Below are 20,667 nucleotides of genomic sequence, written 5' to 3'. Positions count from 1 at the left end.
ATGATTATTTGGAGGACAGTTTGTTGAGGGACAAAGCGAAAAACAGTTCAGGGTTGTTGGAGCAGAGCACAGAGCAGCTGCAGACGGTGGCACCCCACTTCTCGGCCCAAGAAACAAGCACTGACTGGTAGGAATGCATTGTAATGCAGGTTTGGGATGCTGAGCGGTGGCTGCAGAACTTTCAGACAGGAAAGGCCGCATGCCTGGCTGTGCATGCAGAGCTTGCCCTAGCACTGCAGCAGAGGGACACCAGAAGGAGAGCTGCCCTGAGAGTGGAGAAGTAAGTGGCAATCACACTCTGGAAGCTTGCAATGCTGGATTGCTACTGGTCAGTGGGAAACCATTTTGGAATTGGAAAATCCAGCATGGGGGCCATTGTCATGCAAGTGTACAGGGCCATTAATCATCTTCTGTCATGCAGGACTGTGACACTCAGCAATGTGCAGGAAATAGTGGATGGATTTGCAGCAATGGGGTTCTCAAACTATGATGGAATGATAGGCATATCCCTATTTTGGCACCAGCCCACATTGCCGCAGAGTACATCAGCAGAAGGGACTTCTTTTCTATGGTTATACAAGCATTGGTGGACCACTGGGGTCACTTCACCAAAATCAGTGTGGGCTGATCAGGGAAGGTGCGTGACACTTGCCTCTTTAAGAACAGAGGACTGTTCAGAAAGCCGCAAGCAGGGACATTCTTTTCTGACCTGCAGATTACCACCGAAGCTATTGAAATGCCAGAAGTGATTCTGAGGTTATGTCTACACTGAATTTTAAAACACATGGCAGTGAGTCTCAGAGCCCAGCTCTACAGCCTCTATAGCATTAAGAACAGCTGTGCAGATGTTCAGCAAAGCATGGGGAAGGGGGCCTTCAGAGCCCATGCACCAGTCCAAGCTGCAACTTCTACACTGCTGTTTTTAGTACCATAATGTAAGCCCCGTGAGCCTGAGTCCGTGGATCTGGGCTGGAGACTCCCTGCTTCAGGTTTTAAAATGCAGCGTAGCTGTACCCTAGGGGACCCAGCCTACCCTTGCTCCCCTGCTCGTGAAGCCGTACATTTGCCACCTCAGCAGCACCAAGGTAATATTCAACTACTGGCTCAGCAGGTGCAGCAGGACAGCTGAATGTGCTTTTGGTAGATTGAAGGGACGCTGGTGGTGTTTACTCACTAGAGTGGGTCTCAGTGAGAAAATATCCCAATGGTTATAGCTACCTGTTGTGTTCTGCAGAATATCTGTGAGGCAAAGGAGGAAAAACCACTGCCCCAGAGGAGGTGGAACAGCTGTCTGCTTACTTTGAACAGCCTGCAACAAGGGCCATTATAAGAGCCCAATGTGGAGCTATGTGGTTGACGGAGGCTTTGAAAGAGCACTTTACTGATAAGGCACAGGAGTGTTCTGTGCTGGATAGTTCTGGGGGCCTGGTGCTTTGGGTGCTACTAAAACTGTGTAGTTCTTGATGTACATTCATCAATATGACTGTGTGTTCCTGGAGGTATGAATTATGTGATGCTTGCTGTATCTTTACAAGCACTGTTTGCTTTGAATACTGCTATGCATTGTGCAATATGTTTGTGAACTGCTAAAGATAATTTTATTCTAAAAAATATAGCTTTATTGAGTGGGAAAAAACAATGCAGCAAAGCAATGTGCAAAAACCCACAGCCAATGAAATACAATTTTTTTAACATAAATGAACAGAGTAGAAATTTAAAATTGGAAAATATAGTGCACAAATATAGTCTGATATGAGTACCTGTACACCAGCCATGGTTCTCACAGGTCAGTGTCGAAAGCAGTGTGTGCAGCGTCCCTTCAGAGGGTGATTACAGAGTGATGAAAGCTCCATCCAAGAGGGTCCCTTCTCCATTTGCAGTTTGAGGAGCTGGATTCTCCCCCACACCTTCTGACTTTACAGGTTATAGGAAAAATAGTTTCTTGCAGATCTGAATAGCAAGCTTCTGGTGCAGAACCTGTCCCGAGAGAAAGACTAGGTTGTGAGCATACTTGCAGGGATAGTGCCTGGCCAGTTACAGTATATATGGCAAAGCTTGAAAGTCAACCAAACATTTTGAAGGTGGAGAGCTGGTCACAGGCTGGCCCTCTTGTCCTTTCACTAACCACCACAGGCTTCTGAGAGTTACCAAATTCCACATCCTGGGAGAGAAACAAAATTAGCTTGCTTCGCTCATTAATGGGATGCTTATGGTACCGTTTTACTTGTCCACCATGGTACCATTTATGACCTTGTTCTTGTAAGTCCATTAAATAGAAGGAAAGACCCAATCTGTCTCTGACTACTTCTCACACAAAACTACCACTGTTATAGGATCAATTCATACCTCCTCAACCTCTTGAACACCTTTCTTCTTGCCCCTTATATGTCCCATTACTCTTGAATCCATGCTCCCAACCCCTCCAATTAGTTTCATATGTTTTTCCTGCTTCCACTTTAAATGATTTAGCTTCCATAACAGTTATTTTCCACCAAGCTTAGCCCTACCAAGCATATAATTTAGATTATTGGGGGTCACGGTATATTGCTGAATGTAATCCTTACAATCCTCTGGTAATGCTTCAAGAACTGTACCCAGAAATGCTCATTCCTCCTTTTCCCAGGGGTTAGCCTAAACAGTTCTTAAAGTTTGCCATCGATATAACCATTCAGCAAAGTTATTAGGAAATTCCTCATTAAGAGGCCAAAAAGTAGTCAATTCTAAATTTACAGATGTTTTCCCTTATGATAAACATGGTAATCTACCATCTGCCTCCTTAGTGGACCCTGTAAATCCAACCATAGGTGAATATAAGGGTCCAGCAGCATGACAGAGCATAATACCCCCTAAAAGACAGCAAAAGCAGATTAGAGCTAGGCTGGGGTTGGCTGGAGGGCTCTGATTCCTTAGGAGTGAGATATGGAGGGGCTCCCAGTTTTCCTAAACCTCAAAGCAAACTGAGCACTGATTTTAGGAACAGGATGTGATCTGGGTGGGAGAGGTGGCATTTTCCTATGCATGAACTGCTTTTGCTATCCTGCTACACTGTATGATTGTCATTTTTTTCTGCAGGGGCATGTTGCACCTTTCCCTGTGTGTGATGGGAGCAATAGGAATGGATGGGGTAAAAATCAAACAAAGACATATCTATAGTTATATCTACACCTTATTGGATTTGGTTTATGGCATGTCCTGCCTGTGTTCTTGTGCTATTTAATTCTGCAAAGTGTAGCGGTGGTGTTTGTACTGAGGGAATGCTGTGGTACTTGGCATTCCTGGCAGCCAGAGGAGATCTCCACAGATGGCCACACTCAAGATTGGAGTGGTTCCAAGCCAGGTTTCTTTTCAGCTGAAACCCCAAAGTTTGGATGGGGGAGTGGAACGGTCACATACACGTTCCAGTTTAGGGATCTCTCTGTTTACAGCAAATCGACCCATACGTTGATCTGAAAATAAAAGTCCCCTGGCACAATGGGGGTCCTCGTCCGTGGCTGGGGGTTCCTAGGTGCTACAAGAATACAAATAAATAATAATAATAATAATTAATAAAGCAGTCAGAAAATAACTGGCAGCGTGAGCATTGTAGAACCATAGCTCTGGGTTCATTCCTAGCCAGCTTGGTAAGTGCTCAGATGGGCTTTATTAATTCAAAGGTTTTCTGTTGGAGCAAATAATGCAGGACTTTATTCACATTTTAATGATGGCACTAGCTCTGCAGGGTGTGATCCCCAGAGCTAAGTGTATGGAAGAAGCTATAGTCATGAGCTGCAATAGGGAATAGCAGCCAGCACAAGGAAACAGAAATCTGCTTTCTTCAAGTGACAAGCCACATCACACAGAGCAAAAAGTCCATGACAAATGGTTAGAACAGAAGAGCTCCTGTTTCAGAGCTGTTACGAGGAAAACAGTCTCCTATTCCTATCCAGGCGGTCACCATCCTCCAATCATTCAACTTCCTCTTGAAAACATGCTTCTTCCATATGAACTCTTTCAACAGTCATTGAAGTTAAAGATGGAAAAGACTTGTCAGCTCAGCCAGCCCATCTCCCTGGTATCAGGGCGGGATTGTTTCCTTTCAGGATAATTTTGACTTTAACAGTTCTATGTGATGGGAATTTTACCATTTCCCACTGTGATACTTCTCAGGGCACCAAGGACTTTGAGTGACCTTGTTACCCACTTGCCTCCAGTGTAAGGGAGTCTTGCCTTTGCCTGGCCAGGGGTCAGCTCTCTGGCATCACCAGCCTGTCAGCCACTCAACCACTGTTCTCTGGGCTATTCCAGCCCTGCCTCCACCTTGCAGGTTAACGAGAGGTGCCCGCCAGACCATTAGTCCCTTTGAAGCATCCCCTGTGATATCCAGCCCCAAAACTGGCTGCTCACAGAAATTCCAGACCCTCTGCTGCCAGCAGTACCATGTACCCCAGTTTAACCTTACACCACTGCTTCTGTACAACACACAGCACTTGTGAGTACTTATCATAAAACAAAAGAAGGTTTGCTTAAAAAAGAACAAAGATTTAATTTGAACCAAGAGTGTCTGGTGGAAAGAAATAGTTATAATACAGAACAAAATCATGAAATATGGACCTGGGTCTACACTTATTAATACAGTAATTCCCTTTCCTAGCTAATAAAGTAGGTTTCCCCCAAAAGTTCAGACTGGCTGGTTTCATAAGAACCAGGCGTGACAGGGTCAGGCCAGATGGCTTCAGGAGATTGATAGAGGGTAGATACATTAGCCCCAGATTAAGCAGGTCCCTTTCCCCTGAGTAAGATAATGGGCTGTTCTAGACTCAGTTAGGACAGGCAGGCTAATCAGGGCACCTGGTTTAAAAAGGACCTCATTTCAGTTAGTGAGGTGCTTGCGAGGAGCTGGGAGCAAGAGGCGCACAAGGAGCTGAGCGTGAGAAGGCGTACAGCTGGAGGACTGAGGAGTACAAGTGGCATCAGGCATCAAACTGCTGGTTCTATAAAAAGCTGGACGCGATACTCGGTGGTGACCCCAGCTCCACTGCGAAGCCCACAATGGATACTTTGGTGGCTCATGTGCCAGTCGAGAGTGGACCGAGCCAGGAGGAGGAAATCTTAGACAAGGATGTGGAGGGGGAGAGGGACCCAGAGGCAGAGGATGACTCAGAGGTCAGAGATGCAGGCAGCCAGGAGCTTTTTCTACCCCAGAGGAGCCTAGCCAGTCACAGCAGTCGGATCTTGGCAAAGCACAAACAGGAGAGGAGGCCCCTGGTAAGTGGATCTGATTTGGGGAACTGTTGAAGCAAATTGTTGGGGGCAGGAGCGTTGCAGAAAGTAGGCTTGTCTCCCACCACATGCCTAGTCTGTGTAGCGGAACAGGCTGTTGATTGACTCCCTCACTTCACAGGAACCTCCCTCAGAGATCTCCAGGAAACTCTCGTGGAGACACTGGGCAATCCACTGCCACAGGTTCTTCAGCAAAGCTGCTTTGTTTCTTGCCCCATTAACAGTAACTTTCCCGCACCACTGTGTAGCCACGGGGGTGGAGGTGGGAATCATTGCTGCACACAGGCACGCCACATAGGGTCCAGAGCGGAAGCCGCAGGCTTGGAGAAGAGCCTCCCTTGATTCCCTGCTCATCCTCAGCAGTGAGATATCTTTCATAATGATCACATCCTGTGGAAAGTGTGGGGACAGGAATGATTATCAGGCCCCCCCCTACAGTGCTGGCTCTGCTGAAGAGCCACATGCCCAATGTACAGCAGGATCCAGGAAGAGTGATTTACCCTGCCCCTGCAGCTACTCACCATTTTGGGGGTCTTCTGGCTAATGTGTGTTTGCCTGGGGTCAGCAAGATAGTGACAGGTGTGTGAGTACTGGCTGCGTTTTAAATCACTGAATCAGTGTTCTTTGTGTGCTGCAAACAATACTGCTTCTGTAAAATGTTGTGTTTAAACTTCACAGAGATGACTGAGGGAGCCCAGCCTCCCTCTTTGTTATCGGCAGCTGAACAGCTGCGCAGAATTAGAAAGAGGCCAAGAAGAACTAAGGAGGACTTTCTGCGTGAGGTTATGATGCACTCCACCGCCGAGAAACAGGAATTGAAGGAGTCGCAGGTCAGCGAGAAGAGGGACCGAAAGGAGAACGTGGCACACCAGAATGAAGCCATGGATTGGGACTGAAAGGTTATGGAGCGCCAAGCAGACACTCTCCAGGCGGTACTGGCTCTGCAAACTGAGCAGCTCCACGCCCGCCCTCCCCTGAAGCTGCTGTCGCAAAACTCTTTCCCGTGTGCCCCCCAGACAGCGCCAACACACTCTTATCACCCTCCTGGCTCCAGTCTATCCCCCAGCATTCCACTCCTGCCCCGTCACAGTCCAGCCCTGTGGACTCCCAGTACCCACGGCACTCAACACCCATCCCTCTGCAGGTTAGCCCTGTTGAAGTACAGCACCCACTGCATTGTACTCCAAAGGAGAAGGTTGGATATGATCCCTGGATATACACAAATCTTTAGCCGTCCTGGGACCCCTCCTTCTCCTGGGACCTTCCCTTCCCCTATCCCCTTCACTGCTGCTGGGTTTTTTTGTTTTGGTTTGACTCTCTCCTCCAGTTGTTGTCTTTTAATAAAAGAGTTGTGTTGTTTTGAAAGCGATCTTTATTCTAGTAATTGAAAGCACAGAGAGCCCTGCAAAGCAACAGACAATTATGTTAAACCCCCTTATTGCATCATGTGCACCAATCACCTCCTAGCATTACAAGCACCGCACTCCCGAGCATAGCAACATTAGTGGCTTTCAGCTTCAAATTGCTGCCTCAAGGCATCCCTAACAGCAAGGGGTTCACCCTGTCTGAGAGATACAGGGAGGGATCAGCAAGGAAAGCTACCTTATTGAGGTCAGAACATGTAGGGATAAAGTGAGACAGGCTAAAAGTCAAGTAGAGTTGGACCTTGCAAAGGGAATTAAAACCAATAGTAAAAGATTCTATAGTCATATAAATAAGAAGAAAACAAAGAAAGAAGTGGGACCGCTAAACACTGAGGATGGAGTGGAGGTCAAGGATAATCTAGGCATGGCCCAATATCTAAACAAATACTTTGCCTCAGTCCTTAATAAGACTAAAGAAGATCATAGGGATAATGGTAGCATGACAAATGGGAATGAGGATATGGAGGTAGACATTACCATATTTGAGGTAGAAGCAAAACTCAAACAGCTTAATGGGACTAAATTGGGGGGCCCAGATAATCTTCATCCAAGAATATTAAAGGAATTGGCACATGAAATTGCAAGCCCATTAGCAAGAATTTTTAATGAATCTGTAAACTCAGGGGTTGTACTGTATGATTGGAGAATTGCTAACATAGTTCCTATTTTTAAGAAAGGGAAAAAAAGTGATCCGAGTAATTATAGGCCTGTTAGTTTGACATCTGTAGTATGCAAGGTCTTGGAAAAAATTTTGAAGGAGAAGGTAGTTAAAGACATTGAAGTCAATGGTAAATGGGACAAAACACAACATGGTTTTACAAAAGGTAGATCATGCCAAACCAACCTGATTTCCTTCTTTGAGACAGTAACAGATTTTTTAGACAAAGGAAACGCAGTGGATCTAATTTACCTAGATTTTAGTAAGGCATTTGATACCGTGCCACATGGGGAATTATTAGTTAAATTGGATAAGATGGGGATCAAAAGGAAAATTGAAAGGTGGATAAGGAATTGCTTAAAGGGGAGACTACAATGGGTCCTACTGAAAGGTGAACTGTCAGGCTGGAGGGAAGTCACCAGTGGAGTTCCTCAAGGATCGGTTTTGGGACCAATCTTATTTAATCTTTTTATTACTGACCTTGGCACAAAAAGTGGGAGTGTGCTAATAAAGTCTGCGGATGATACAAAGCTGGGAGGTATTGCCAATTTAGAGAAGGACAGGGATACCCTACAGGAGGATCTGGATGACCTTGTAAACTGGAGTAATAGTAATAGAATGAAACTTAATAGTGAGAAGTGTAAGGTCATGCATTTAGGGATTAATAACAAGAATTTTAGTTATAAGCTAGGGACGCATCAATTAGAAGTAACGGAGGAGGAAAAGGACCTTGGAGTATTGGTTGATCATAGGATGACTATGAGCCGCCAATGTGATATGGCTGTGAAAAAAGCTAATGCAGTCTTGGGATGCATCAGGAGAGGTATTTCCAGTAGAGATAAGGAGGTGTTAGTACCGTTATACAAGGCACTGGTGAGACCTCACCTGGAATACTGTGTGCAGTTCTGGTCTCCCATGTTAAAGAAGGATGAATTCAAACTGGAACAGGTACAGAGAAGGGCTACTAGGGTGATCCGAGGAATGGAAAACTTGTCTTATGAAAGGAGACTCAGGGAGCTTGGCTTGTTTAGCCTAACTAAAAGAAGGTTGAGGGGAGATATGATTGCTCTCTATAAATATATCAGAGGGATAAATACTGGAGAGGGAGAGGAATTATTTAAGCTCAGTACCAGTGTGGACACAAGAACAAACGGATATAAACTGGCCACCAGGAAATTTAGACTAGAAATTAGATGAAGGTTTCTAACCATCAGAGGAGTGAAGTTTTGGAATAGCTTTCCAAGGGAAGCAGTGGGGGCAAAAGATCTATCTGGCTTTAAGATTAAACTCGATAAGTTTATGGAGGAGATGGTATGATGGGATAACATGGTTTTGGTAATTAAATATTCATGGTAAATAGGCCCAATGGCCTGTGATGGGATATTAGATGGGGTGGGATCCGAGTTACCCAGGAAAGAATTTTCTGTAGTATCTGGCTGATGAATCTTGTCCATATGCTCAGGGTTTAGCTGATCGCCATATTTGGGGTCGGGAAGGAATTTTCCTCCAGGGCAGATTGGAAGAGGCCCTGGAGGTTTTTTGCCTTCCTCTGTAGCATGGGTCACTTGCTGGAGGATTCTCTGCTCCTTGAAGTCTTTAAACTACGATTTGAGGACTTCAATAGCACAGATATAGGTGTGAGGTTTTTTTTTTTTGTAGGAGTGGTGGGTGAAATTCTGTGGCCTGCATTGTGGTCAGACTAGATGATCATAATGGTCCCTTCTGACCTAAATATCTATGAATCTCTGAAACACTGTAGCTCCATTTTGATCATGGATGATACTGTCCATTGCTGGCATGACATAGTGTGCCTACTTAATGACTTTGTAGGTCCACTGATACACATCTGCACCTCCTATGGCTTTTGTTTGGGAGCCACCACTATTGGGAGATCCCAAGGAGGAAAAGAAAGGCAAGGGTTAAAAAGAGTAAATATGCAAGGAAAATAGAGCAGTGAGGGAGGAGACATATCAGTGTACTAGTGAACAATGAGAAGAAACAAGTGGGGCAAGGATTAAAATAAGAACCCACAGACACTAGGAAGGATGAAGAGTCAACAGCAGTACAGGCATAGAACAGGATACTCAGGCCAGAAACAATGGATCAGGAATTGGCGGGAGAGGTTGCGGGGAATCAAATAACTATTTAATATGTTCCATCATTCGTAAAACAGTTTTGCTTGTCATAGGCTTTGCACTGCCCTCTTTGAGATGGGCAGGAAGATGATTGTTTACTTGTATTACCGTAGTGCCTAGAAGCCAGGTCCTCACCTTGCTAGATGACAGTCCCTGCCCCAAGCTCACAGTCTCATCTTAAGGATGTGCTTTTGAGTTCTGCATCCCACCCACCCCCACCTGCAGCAGATGTTACTGGATGAAATGACTTGGTAACTGGCTTGAGTGACACATACAAAAGTAACCCTTCTGCCAGGCAGAGTTGACAGCAAAAAGGGCCAGGTTCAGTACATAGGGGTTCCCTTTCAACAATACAATTCAAAAACGGCTCGAGCCCCCACCCAGTGACCTGGGAAAATTACACACACAACCCTCGGCACCTCAAATAGGCACTACTTCCCTGCTCGCAAACACAAAGTCTCAGTGTAGCAAAAATCTTTAATAACAGGAGGTAAACAACTCAGTATTAAATTGGGAAAACACCACAACTAGGGTTCATAGAATCATAGAATATCACGGTTGGAAGGGACCTCAAGAGGTCATCTAGTCCAACTCCCTGCTCAAAGCAGGACCGATCCCCAATTAAATTATCCCAGCCAAGGCTTTGTCAAGCCTGACCTTAAAAACTTCTAAGGAAGGACATTCCACCACCTCCCCAGGTAACGCATTCCAGTGTTTCACCACCCTCTTAGTGAAAAAGTTTTTCCTAATATCCAATCTAAATTTCCCCCACTGCAACTTGAGACCATTACTCCTTGGTCTGTCATCTGCCACCACTGAGAACAGTCTAGAGCCATCCTCTTTGGAACCCCCTTTCAGGTAGTTGAAAGCAGCTATCAAATCCCCCCTCATTCTTCTCTTCCGCAGACTAAACAATCCCAGTTCCCTCAGCCTCTCCTCATAACTCATGTGTTCCAGTCCCCTCATCATTTTTGTTGCCCTCTGCTGGACTCTTTCCAATTTTTCCACCTCCTTCTTGTAGTGTGGGGCCCAAAACTGGACACCATACTCCAGATGAGGCCTCACCAATGTTGAATAGAGGGGAATGATCATGTCCCTCGATCTGCTGGCAATGCCCCTACTTATACATCCAAAAATGCCATTGGCCTTCTTGTCAACAAGGGCATACTGTTGACTCATATCCAGCTTCTCATCCACTGTAACCCCTAGGTCCTTTTCTGCAGAACTGCTGCCAAGCCATTCGGTCCCTAGTCTGTAGCGGTGCATGGGATTCTTCCGTCCTAAGTGCAGGACTCTGCACTTGTCCTTGTTGAACCTCATCAGATTTCTTTTGGCCCAATCCTCCAATTTGTCTAGGTCCCTCTGTATCCTATCCCTACCCTCCAGCGTATCTACCTGTCCTCCCAGTTTAGTGTCATCTGCAAACTTGCTGAGGGTGCAATCCACACCATCCTCCAGATCATTTATGAAGATATTGAACAAAACCGGCCCCAGAACCGACCCCTGGGGCACTCCACTTGATACGGGCTGCCAACTAGACATGGAGCCATTGATCACTACCCGTTGAGCCCAACAATCTAGCCAGGTTTCTATCCACCTTATAGTCCATTCATCCAGCCCATACTTCTTTAACTTGCTGGCAAGAATACTGTGGGAGACCGTGTCCAAAGCTTTGCTAAAGTCAAGGAACAACACGTCCACTGCTTTCCCTTCATCCACAGAGCCAGTAATCTCATCATAGAAGGCAATTAGATTAGTCAGGCATGACTTGCCTTTGGTGAATCCATGCTGACTGTTCTTGATCACTTTCCTCTCCTCTAAGTGCTTCAGAATTGATTCCTTGAGGACCTGCTCCATGATTTTTCCAGGGACTGAGGTGAGGCTGACTGGCCTGTAGTTCCCCGGATCCTCCTTCTTCCCTTTTTTAAAGATGGGCACTATATTAGCCTTTTTCCAGTCATCTGGGACTTCCCCTGATCACCATGAGTTTTCAAAGATAATGGCCAATGGCTCTGCAATCACATCCGCCAACTCCTTTAGCACTCTCGGATGCAGTGCATCCGGCCCCATGAACTTGTGCTTGTCCATGGACTTGTGCTTGTCCAGCTTTTCTAAATAGTCCCAAACCACTTCTTTCTCCACAGAGGGCTGGTCACCTCCTCCCCATGCTGTGCTGCCCAGTGCAGTAGTCTGGGAGCTGACCTTATTCGTGAAGACAGAGGCAAAAAAAGCATTGAGTACATTAGTTTTTTCCACATCCTCTGTCACGAGGTTGCCTCCCTCATTCAGTAAGGGGCCCACACTTTCCTTGACTTTCTTCTTGTTGCTAACATACCTGAAGAAACCCTTCTTGTTACTCTTAACATCTCTTGCTAGCTGCAACTCCAGGTGTGATTTGGCATTCCTGATTTCACTCCTGCAAGCCCGAGCAATATTTTTATACTCATCCTTGGTCATTTGTCCAATCTTCCACTTATTGTAAGCTTCTTCTTGGTATTTAAGATCAGCAAGGATTTCCCTGGGTTCATAAACACAAACCATGAACCATAAGACCCACCCCCAAGCAGATTGGGCCATGTCCTTTCCCTTTGGTTCTTGAGTCCAACAACCCAAAAGTCACCCCTCCCACAGTTTCTGTCCCTTGGTCAGTGCAGCCCCAGGGTTCAGAAGTTCATCTGCAGAGTTTACCTCCCAGCCTGGGTGGAGTGGGGGGCCAGGTATGGGGACACTTTACCTGCTCCGCTGCTTGGGTCAATGGATGATTGCCACACCTCTCCATGGGGTTCTGCTAAAGTCTTCACTGCCAGCCTTGCCTCTCTGCCAGCTACCCAGCTGGCCACGCTTCTCCACCAGCCTCTCCACCCTCTACCCAGCTGGCCGCACCTCTCCACTAGACACTCACCAATGTGTCTTCAGGCCCCCCCGCTACTTAACACAGTTCTCACTAACTTCAGCTCCTACTGATTTCAGCTGTTAGTAGGGGAGCCTGAGTATTGGTGCACTCAGAACCACTAGACCAAAGTAGGGCTAATACTTAGACCTAGGTATCAGTGTTTTCAGCTCTGCAGTATATAACAAGACCCCTAATTAAGTCAAAATTACTTCTGTTACTACACAATGGAGACAGGAGAGGTTAAAATAGCATTTGGCAGACAGCTAAATACAAACACCTATCCCCAGCCTCTCTTAATTCACTGGGTTTTGGAACCCATGTCCCTTGCCTAGTGAGTGCTGCTTAATTGAGGGCGACTCCCTCACTCATAAAATGCCAGGTACTGTTCTACTGTCCTTGATTCACATAACCAGGATAACAACACTTTCTTACTCTTGCCCCAATAACAAAGAGACTGGGGATCCCACGGCAGCCAAAGTGACCATTTGGGCAAGCAGCCCCATCATGCTCTGCAGGGTGGGTGTGCCCATGCAAACGAGATCAGCCCCTGAGGTCCTTTTCCACAGGTCACCACCAGATGTCAGGGTAGAGCTTATTCTGATTCTGCTTACACAAACAATAAGCAATAATCAGGCTACAGCAGGAATTGTCTTTGGTGTTAGATGTAGGGTGCCAGTTGATCTAGGGTAAGTGACCAAACTGATGGTGTGTTCTATAATTAGATTTCACTAAGCCAGTAACAAATGTGAACTCTTGGATCACTGTAACAGATTTACCAGGGAGTCACAGACAGTCTCTTTAGACTCTCCAGTCTATCTTACCACTCAGACAAACTTAGTGATAAATGACAGGCTTCAGAGTAGCAGCCGTATCAGTCTGTATCCACAAAAAGAACAGGAGTACTTGTGGCACCTTAGCTCACGAAAGCTTATGCTCAAATAAATTTGTTAGTCTCTAAGGTGCCACAAGTCCTCCTTTTCTTTTTAGTGATAAATGGTCACTTACAACAAAAATCACACAATATTCAGGTTGTTTCCAGTCCCAAGAGACCAGTCACTTATCCTAGATCAACTGGCACCCTAGGTCTTACACCAAAGACAATTCCTGCTGTAGCCTGATCTATAGATGATGTATAAACTATGTTGATTACTTAAGAATTCCCAGTTATCACCTTGAGGGTTGATGGGTTCTTGTCCCAAGATCAGGCCCAGTATTATTTAAATTATCATATAATTGGGAACCCCAATGTGCACAGTTGCAATACTCACACTATAAGAAGTCTTCTATGTTTACAAATAGTTTATTAATACATGTAGCACGGTCACAAACACCTCAGCTCAGTATAGTAGATAGAGATACTACAGAATGTACATCTGCATATCCTTATACTCACACCATCCCTTGCAGAACAACCTGAAATGTTAGCCATCATCTTCCTCATCACCATCATCTTCTCCCTCATCACCAGTGGCCATATTTTTTTTCCTTCTAAAACTCTCTCCCACTAAAGGGCAAAGGAACAAGGTAAGTTATTAAAATGAAAGCCTAACTTCATACTTTACATTTCAAATGCTCTGTTTTTCCTTCTTTTCCGTATATTTAACACAAGGTTAAAAGGATTTTTAAGGGTGTCTTTGCTATGGTACTGAGCAAGCTGAGGTCTCTGTATTCTCAACCCTGGACCTTGTTTAACTATGTTTAATGTTGGACAGTGACTGGGTTACGTTACCACTTTTTGGCTTATGTCTTCCATCTAAATTAACACATCTCTTAAATCATCGGGTACCACCCTAACCATTGCACCATCCTTCTGTTCTTTAAACCTTTCATAATGAACTATTTCGTCTCTCACAAAGAATTTAGGCTACAGGAAGTTAAGGTCCATCAGTAACTAAGCAGAGGCATTATTCTTCTTCTGTATCTCAACCTTCCATATTTATCCAATCATATAACAACAGAAGGTAAAATACCCCAGAGAAAATTTTGTGTGGTGCAGAGGTGCCAGGATAATCCTTTCCACAGGACCACCTCATCTTTAGAGTTTAGTTTAACTGTTAACCAAATTCAGTTCTTTAAAAGGCTTTCTATCTGGAGTATAAAGAAAAGGAGTACTTGTGGCACCTTAGAGACTAACCAATTTATTTGAGCATAAGCTTTCGTGTAGCTCACGAAAGCTTATGCTCAAATAAATTGGTTAGTCTTAAAGACTACACAAGTACTCCTTTTCTTTTTGTGAATACAGACTAACATGGCTGCTACTCTGAAACCTATCTGGAGTATATGGCACAAATCTAGCCCTTGATTTATCTAGGGGTGAGGACTTAGTGAGTCTGAAATCTCCCCCAGTATTCTAGGAACTTTCTCCAGTACAGCTAATTGAATAAACTGGCAACTGAAACAGATCAGGAGACCTGAATATTAGCTAGATTGACTGAGAGTCCCTAGCAAGGGATGTGAAGGGTAACAAGAATGGGAGAGGCAACATAGTGACAGATGACGTGAAAAAATCTGAAGTACTCAATGATTTTTTTGCCTCGGTCTTCACAGACAAGGGCAGCTCCCAGACTGCTGCAGTGGGCAACACAGCATGGTGAGTAGGTGAGCAGCCCTCAGTGGTGAAAGAACAGGTTAAGGACTATTTAGAAAAGCTGGACATGCACAATTCCATTGGTCCAGATCTAATGCATCCAAGGGTGCTGAGGGAGTTGGCTGATGTGATTACAGAGCCGTTGGCCATTATCTTTGAAAATTCATGATGATCAGGGAGGTCCCGGATGATTGGAAAAAGGGAAATATAGTGCCCATATTTTAAAAAGGGAAGAAAGAGAACCCGGGGAACTACACACCGGTCAGCCTCACTTCAGTCTCCGGCAAAATCATGGAGCAGGTCCTCAAGGAATCCGTTTTGAAGCACTTGGAGGAGAGGAAGGTGATCAGGAACAGTCAACATGGATTCACCAAGGGCAAGTCATGCCTGACTAACCTGATTACCTTCTATGATGAGATAACTGGCTCTGTGGATATGGGGAAAGCGGTGGATGTGATATATCTTGACTTTAGCAAAGCTTTTGATATGATCTCCCACAGTATTATTTGCCAACAAGTTAAAAAAAAGTATGGATTGGATGAATGGACTATAAGGTGGATAGAAAGCTGGCTAGATTGTCGGGCTCAATGGGTAGTGATCAATGGCTCGATGTCTAGTTGGCAGCCAGTATCAGGCGGAGTGCCTTAGGGGTCAGTCCTGGGGCTGGTTTTGTTCAACATCTTTATCAATGACCTGGATGATGGGATTAATTGCGCCCTCAGCAAGTTTGCAGATGACACTATACTGGGGGGAGAGGTAGATAGTTGGAGGATAGGGATAGGGTCCAGAGTGACCTAGACAAATTGGAGGATTGGACTAAAAGAAATCTCATGAGGTTCAACAAGGACAAATGCAGAGTCCTGCTCTTAGGAAGGAAGAATCCCATGCACTGCTACAGGCTGGGGACTGACTGGCTAAGCAGCAGTTCTGCAGAAAAGGACCTGGGGATTACAGTGGATGAGAAGCTGGATATAAGTCAACAGGGTGCCCTTGTTGCCAAGAAGGCCAATGGCATATTGGGCTGTATTAGTAGGAGCATTGCCAGCAGATCGAGGGAAGTGATTATTCCCCTCTATTCGGCACTGGTGAGGCCACACCTGGAGTACTGTGTCCAGTTTTGATCCCCCCACTACAGAAGGGATGTAGACAAATTGGAGGGAATCCAGCGGAGGGCAACGAAAATGATGAGGGGGCTGGAACACATGACTTATGAAGAGAGGCTGAGGGAACTGGACTTATTTAGTCTGAAGAAGAGAAGGGTGAGGGGGGATTTGATAGCAGCCTTCAACTACGTGAAGGGGATTTCCAAAGAGGATGGCTCTAGACTGTTCTCAGTGGTAGCAGATGACAGAATGAGGAGCAATGGTCTCAAGTTGCAGTGGGGGAGGTTTAGGTTGGATATTAGGAAACACTATTTCACTAGGAGGGTGGTGAAGCACTGGAAAGTGTTACCTAGGGAGGTGGTGGAATCTCCATCCTTAGAGGTTTTTAAGGCCCAGCTTGACAAAGCCCTGGCTGGGATGATTTAGTTGGGGATTGGTCCTGCTTTGAGGAGGGGGTTGGACTAGATGACCTCGTGAGGTCCCGTCCAACCCTGATATTCTATGATTCTATGGTCAGTTTTGGGATGAAACTTCTCGCAGTCTTCGCCCTCCTTTCCTATGTGAAGCAGCAGGAGATCTCTGCAGCCCCAGGCCACCGCGGGCAGCGGGGAATCCCCCACAGCCCCCAGGCTCCAGAGGCAGCAGGGGGATCCCCACTGCCCCTGGTCCCCACTGGTGGCAGGCGGACCCCAGCAGCTCCCCACCACTGTGGACGGCATGGGAATGCCCACAGCCCCTGGCTTGGCAGGCCGAGCAACAACGGGCTTTATCAAAGAACAGGCAACAGTGAGGCAGCAGCTCCTACAGAAACTGGTGAGTTCTGCGGGGGGAGATGGCACCCAGCCCCCTGGGCCTCAGCCTCTGTAAGATGGCCCTGGTATAACAACAGAATGCCTTTCTGGGTACCTTTGAGAGGGTGGCCCTGGGCGTGGGATGGAACAGGACAACCTGGGCCCTGCAGCTCACCCCATATCTTGCTGGGGAGGTGCAAGCGGCATATATGGCCCTGACGGATGCCCAGGTTAGAGACTATGACCCAGTGAAGGCAGCCATCTTGGACCGCCTGGGGCTTTCTTTGGCAGCCTGGTGGGTGTGGGGTGTTGATGGATTGGGTGATGCGGTGGTTGAGGCCTAACGCCCAAACTGCGGGGCAGATCATGAATCGGGTGATCCTCGAACAATTTGTGCAGTGCCTCCCAGATAGCATGCAGGGCTTGGTGCGGCGACATCAGCCTGGAACCGTTGAAGCTGCCGTCAAAAGGACCGAGGAATATGCAGAGGCAGACTTCCCCCTGAGGGAGCATCGGACCCTGCGAGACAAGAAACCCTGTGAGCATCCCACTGGGAAGCCAGTAGACAAGCGACGGCAGGAGCACAAGGGAACTCCTAGCCTCCTGGGACAGTTTGTAAGCTGGCGCTGCGGACAGTCGGGGCATAAAAGCCGTGAGTGCCCAGTACTGGACTGTGGGGCCGCTGAATTCTGTGGTTGAACCAATCAGGGGAAACAGATTGGGGCTGATGGAAAAGACCTGATGTCGGCCTGAGGATTGTCAACACCTGCTAGCCTGACAAGCCAAGAGCTATAAAGGCTAGGAGGGAGCCAGAAGGCAGGGGGTGCCAGGGAGAAGTCAGTCAGGGAGGGAACCCTAACCCTAACCCTAACCTAACCCTAACCCTAGGGGGGAGGGATAGCTCAGTGGTTTGAGCATTGGCCTGCTAAACCCAGGGTTGTGAGTTCAATCCTTGAGGGGGCCATTTAGGGATCTGGGCCAAAAATTGGGGATTGGTCCTGCTTTGAGCAGGGGGTTGGACTAGATGACCTCCTGAGGTCCCTTCTAACCCTGATATTTGGTGATTCGGTGATTCGGAACTGGAGGCCTCCTAGCTGAAGGCCGACTCTGCCTGTAAAGGGGGTGACTAATTCTGTAAAGCTTGTATATAGCTAGACACTGGTGGTGGGATAACCTTAAGTAAATAAAGACACGGGTGTGGCACAACCCTGAAGCCTCTCTGAGCCTTATTGGGGGCAGCAAGCGGGCCCCAGGAAGAGGGGTGGGTTGGGAACCCTGTTAAAATCATCTAATCACAGAACATCAAACAAGTTAACAGGGAATGCTTGCTTCATTTTTTAATGCTCTCTAGGTACTTGTCTGCTTTGACCAGTTAACATTGTGTATTCATGCAGAACCAATATGGCCAGCTCAAGGATGGTGGAAATGAAGTGAGCTGCAGCTCATGAAAGCTTATGCTCGAATAAATTGGTTAGTCTCTAAGGTGCCACAAGTCCTCCTTTTCTTTTTTCTCTTACTGTGACAGTCTGAGGCCCTGTTCTTAGGGCTAAGCAACAGAGGCAGCCATAAGCTGGGAAGCGAACAGTCACATCCTCACATTCCAAACTAGTCACATTGAAATAAGGTGCTATGGGGCTGTTAGGAATACAATCCTGTCCTGATAATGCCTATCACCTCCAGAGAAAGGGAAGTGCCTAGAAGATGAAAAAGGAAACTTTTAGTTTGATAACATCCTGTCTGGCAAGAACTCACTTATCAATAGCTGAGATGTGAAATCCTCACTTCTGTATTGTTTTGTCATTATAGTTCCCACTCTGCTATTGTTTGTCTGTATAATCTCGATCTGGTTCTGTGATTGTTCCTGTCTGCTGTATAATTAATTTTGCTGGGTGTAAACTAATTAAGGTGGTGAGATATAATTGGTTACATAATCATGTTACAATATGTTAGGATTGGTTAGTTAAATTTCAGGAAAATGATTGGTTAAGGTATAGCTAAGCAGAACTCAAGTTTTACTATATAGACTGCAGTCAGTCAGGAAGTGAGTGGGTGTGTGTGGGGGGGAAATGGGAACAGGGAATGGGGGTGGGGAAATTGGAATCATGTTTGGCTAAGGGCAGGAATGGGAAAAGGGACACAGGTGTAAGGCTCTGTGGTGTCAGAGCTGGGAAGGGGGACACTAAGGAAGGAAACTGGAATCATGCTTGCTGGAAGTTCACCCCAATAAACATCGAATTGTTTGCACCTTTGGACTTCATTGTTTGCTCCCTGTTCATGCGAGAAGGACCAGGGAAGTAAGTGGGTGAAGGAATAAGCCCCCTAACACCAGGTTTGTGCCACACCTGTCAGCCTCTAATGGGGCATGTGCATCATGACTCAGGTTTTGGGGACCTTACCTCTTGTTCTGGTGGCACTCCTCTATTGCAAAACAAGGGGGTGTTTTAAGAGAATACACTCCCCTTTTGGCAGTGGGGCTCTGTCTGATGGGGTTGATTCAGTGATGTGGCTTTGCAGCATTATTCCATTTGTATGGTGGGTGGTGCCATGGCTGGATAGGGTTTCTTCTCCAGAATCAATATTGTCCCAAACTAGAACTTTGGGAGCTTTCTTTGCAAAGTCCACTGGAACCTCATCAGACCCTTGAACACACAGTAGCTGAGCAAGGCTCATGTCATGGCTAATCACTGTATTCCAATGCACAGTGTCCCAGTTTGTTTAGCATGGAGACAACTTGAGAGGATTCTGTCAAGTGTCTAATTGTCAGTCCAAGGCAAAAGGATTTAGGACTCTGTTTTCAACCCTTGGATGCAAGATAAACAATGTCTTGGCAAAGTGATATGCGGGAGGTTCACATCAACTGAAAGATCACATAAACAGCCCGTGATGGTGCCTCTGATACTCCAGTAATCCAGGCCATCAAATTGTAAAGTTCAATCGGCACATCAGACTTTGCAGCATCAACAGTTAAATAGACTGATATTGGTGGCCAGGGACAACTCATTCCCAGACTATCATTCAATGTGCTCTTGTTGATCCGTGTGGCTTTGTACAGAGTCCTAGTTGACTGCTCATCAGGAGCTGGTATACTTACTGCTGATGACCTATGAGATGGTAGATCAGTTGTGGTGGAGAATGAATTTTCTCCTCCCTACTCTGAGCTGTGTTTGTATCTGTTCTTGCCTCTGACTGATAAGGAAGTCTATTTATAAGTGCCCTTGTTGACAGTGTGTCAGCATACACCATCTCACTAACACCCCTGCAGCGTGGTATGTGAAAGGCGAGCTGAGGGAAGTCACATTTCAGATGATATGTCAGTCTATCAGCTCTGTAATACAACAACATGCATGATTTCTAAAACAGGGTTCCTCACAGGGACACTGAGTATAGTTGTAAGGCATGAGTCTTACTACTACTGTATTTGAGATTTACCACAAACTGAAAGGTTAGAAAAGTGTTGTGATCTTGTAATTTCCATTTGTCTCTACCATGACAGGCCCAAATAAATATGAAAATGTCTATCATGTATCACTTATCTGTAATTTAGCTCACGAAAGCTCATGCTCAAATAAATTGGTTAGTCTCTAAGGTGCCACAAGTACTCCTTTTCTTTTTGCGAATACAGACTAACACGGCTGTTACTCTGAAACTTGAAAATCTGGGTAAGTCTTGTCATTCGCAACACCTCCTGGTCTACAATGAGCGTATGGTTGATGATAGTGGTCCATAAAATCTTGTAAGCTTTGCTGTACATCTGCTCAGCACAAGTAGGACTATCCTTACCCGCTGACTTTGTCAAAAATCTTGTGTAGTCTCTGTA

The 20,667-nt window shown here is 46.0% G+C and overlaps 1 long non-coding RNA gene across 1 annotated transcript; it reads right to left on the bottom strand.

The window, feature by feature from the left end:
• Window positions 1-1,672: 1,672 nt before the first annotated feature.
• On the bottom strand, window positions 1,673-19,952 carry LOC142069601 (uncharacterized). The gene is made up of 3 exons (XR_012665514.1): window positions 19,247-19,952; window positions 13,763-13,873; window positions 1,673-1,977 (listed from the first exon to the last, which is right to left on the bottom strand). It is a non-coding gene; the product is annotated as an uncharacterized LOC142069601 (long non-coding RNA).
• Between the last annotated feature and the right edge of the window lie 715 nt (window positions 19,953-20,667).

The sequence above is a fragment of the Caretta caretta genome, chromosome 19, assembly GCF_965140235.1.
Source record: "Caretta caretta isolate rCarCar2 chromosome 19, rCarCar1.hap1, whole genome shotgun sequence".
Lineage (NCBI taxonomy): Eukaryota > Metazoa > Chordata > Testudines > Cheloniidae > Caretta > Caretta caretta.
This window is presented reverse-complemented; position numbering and strand designations above follow the sequence as displayed.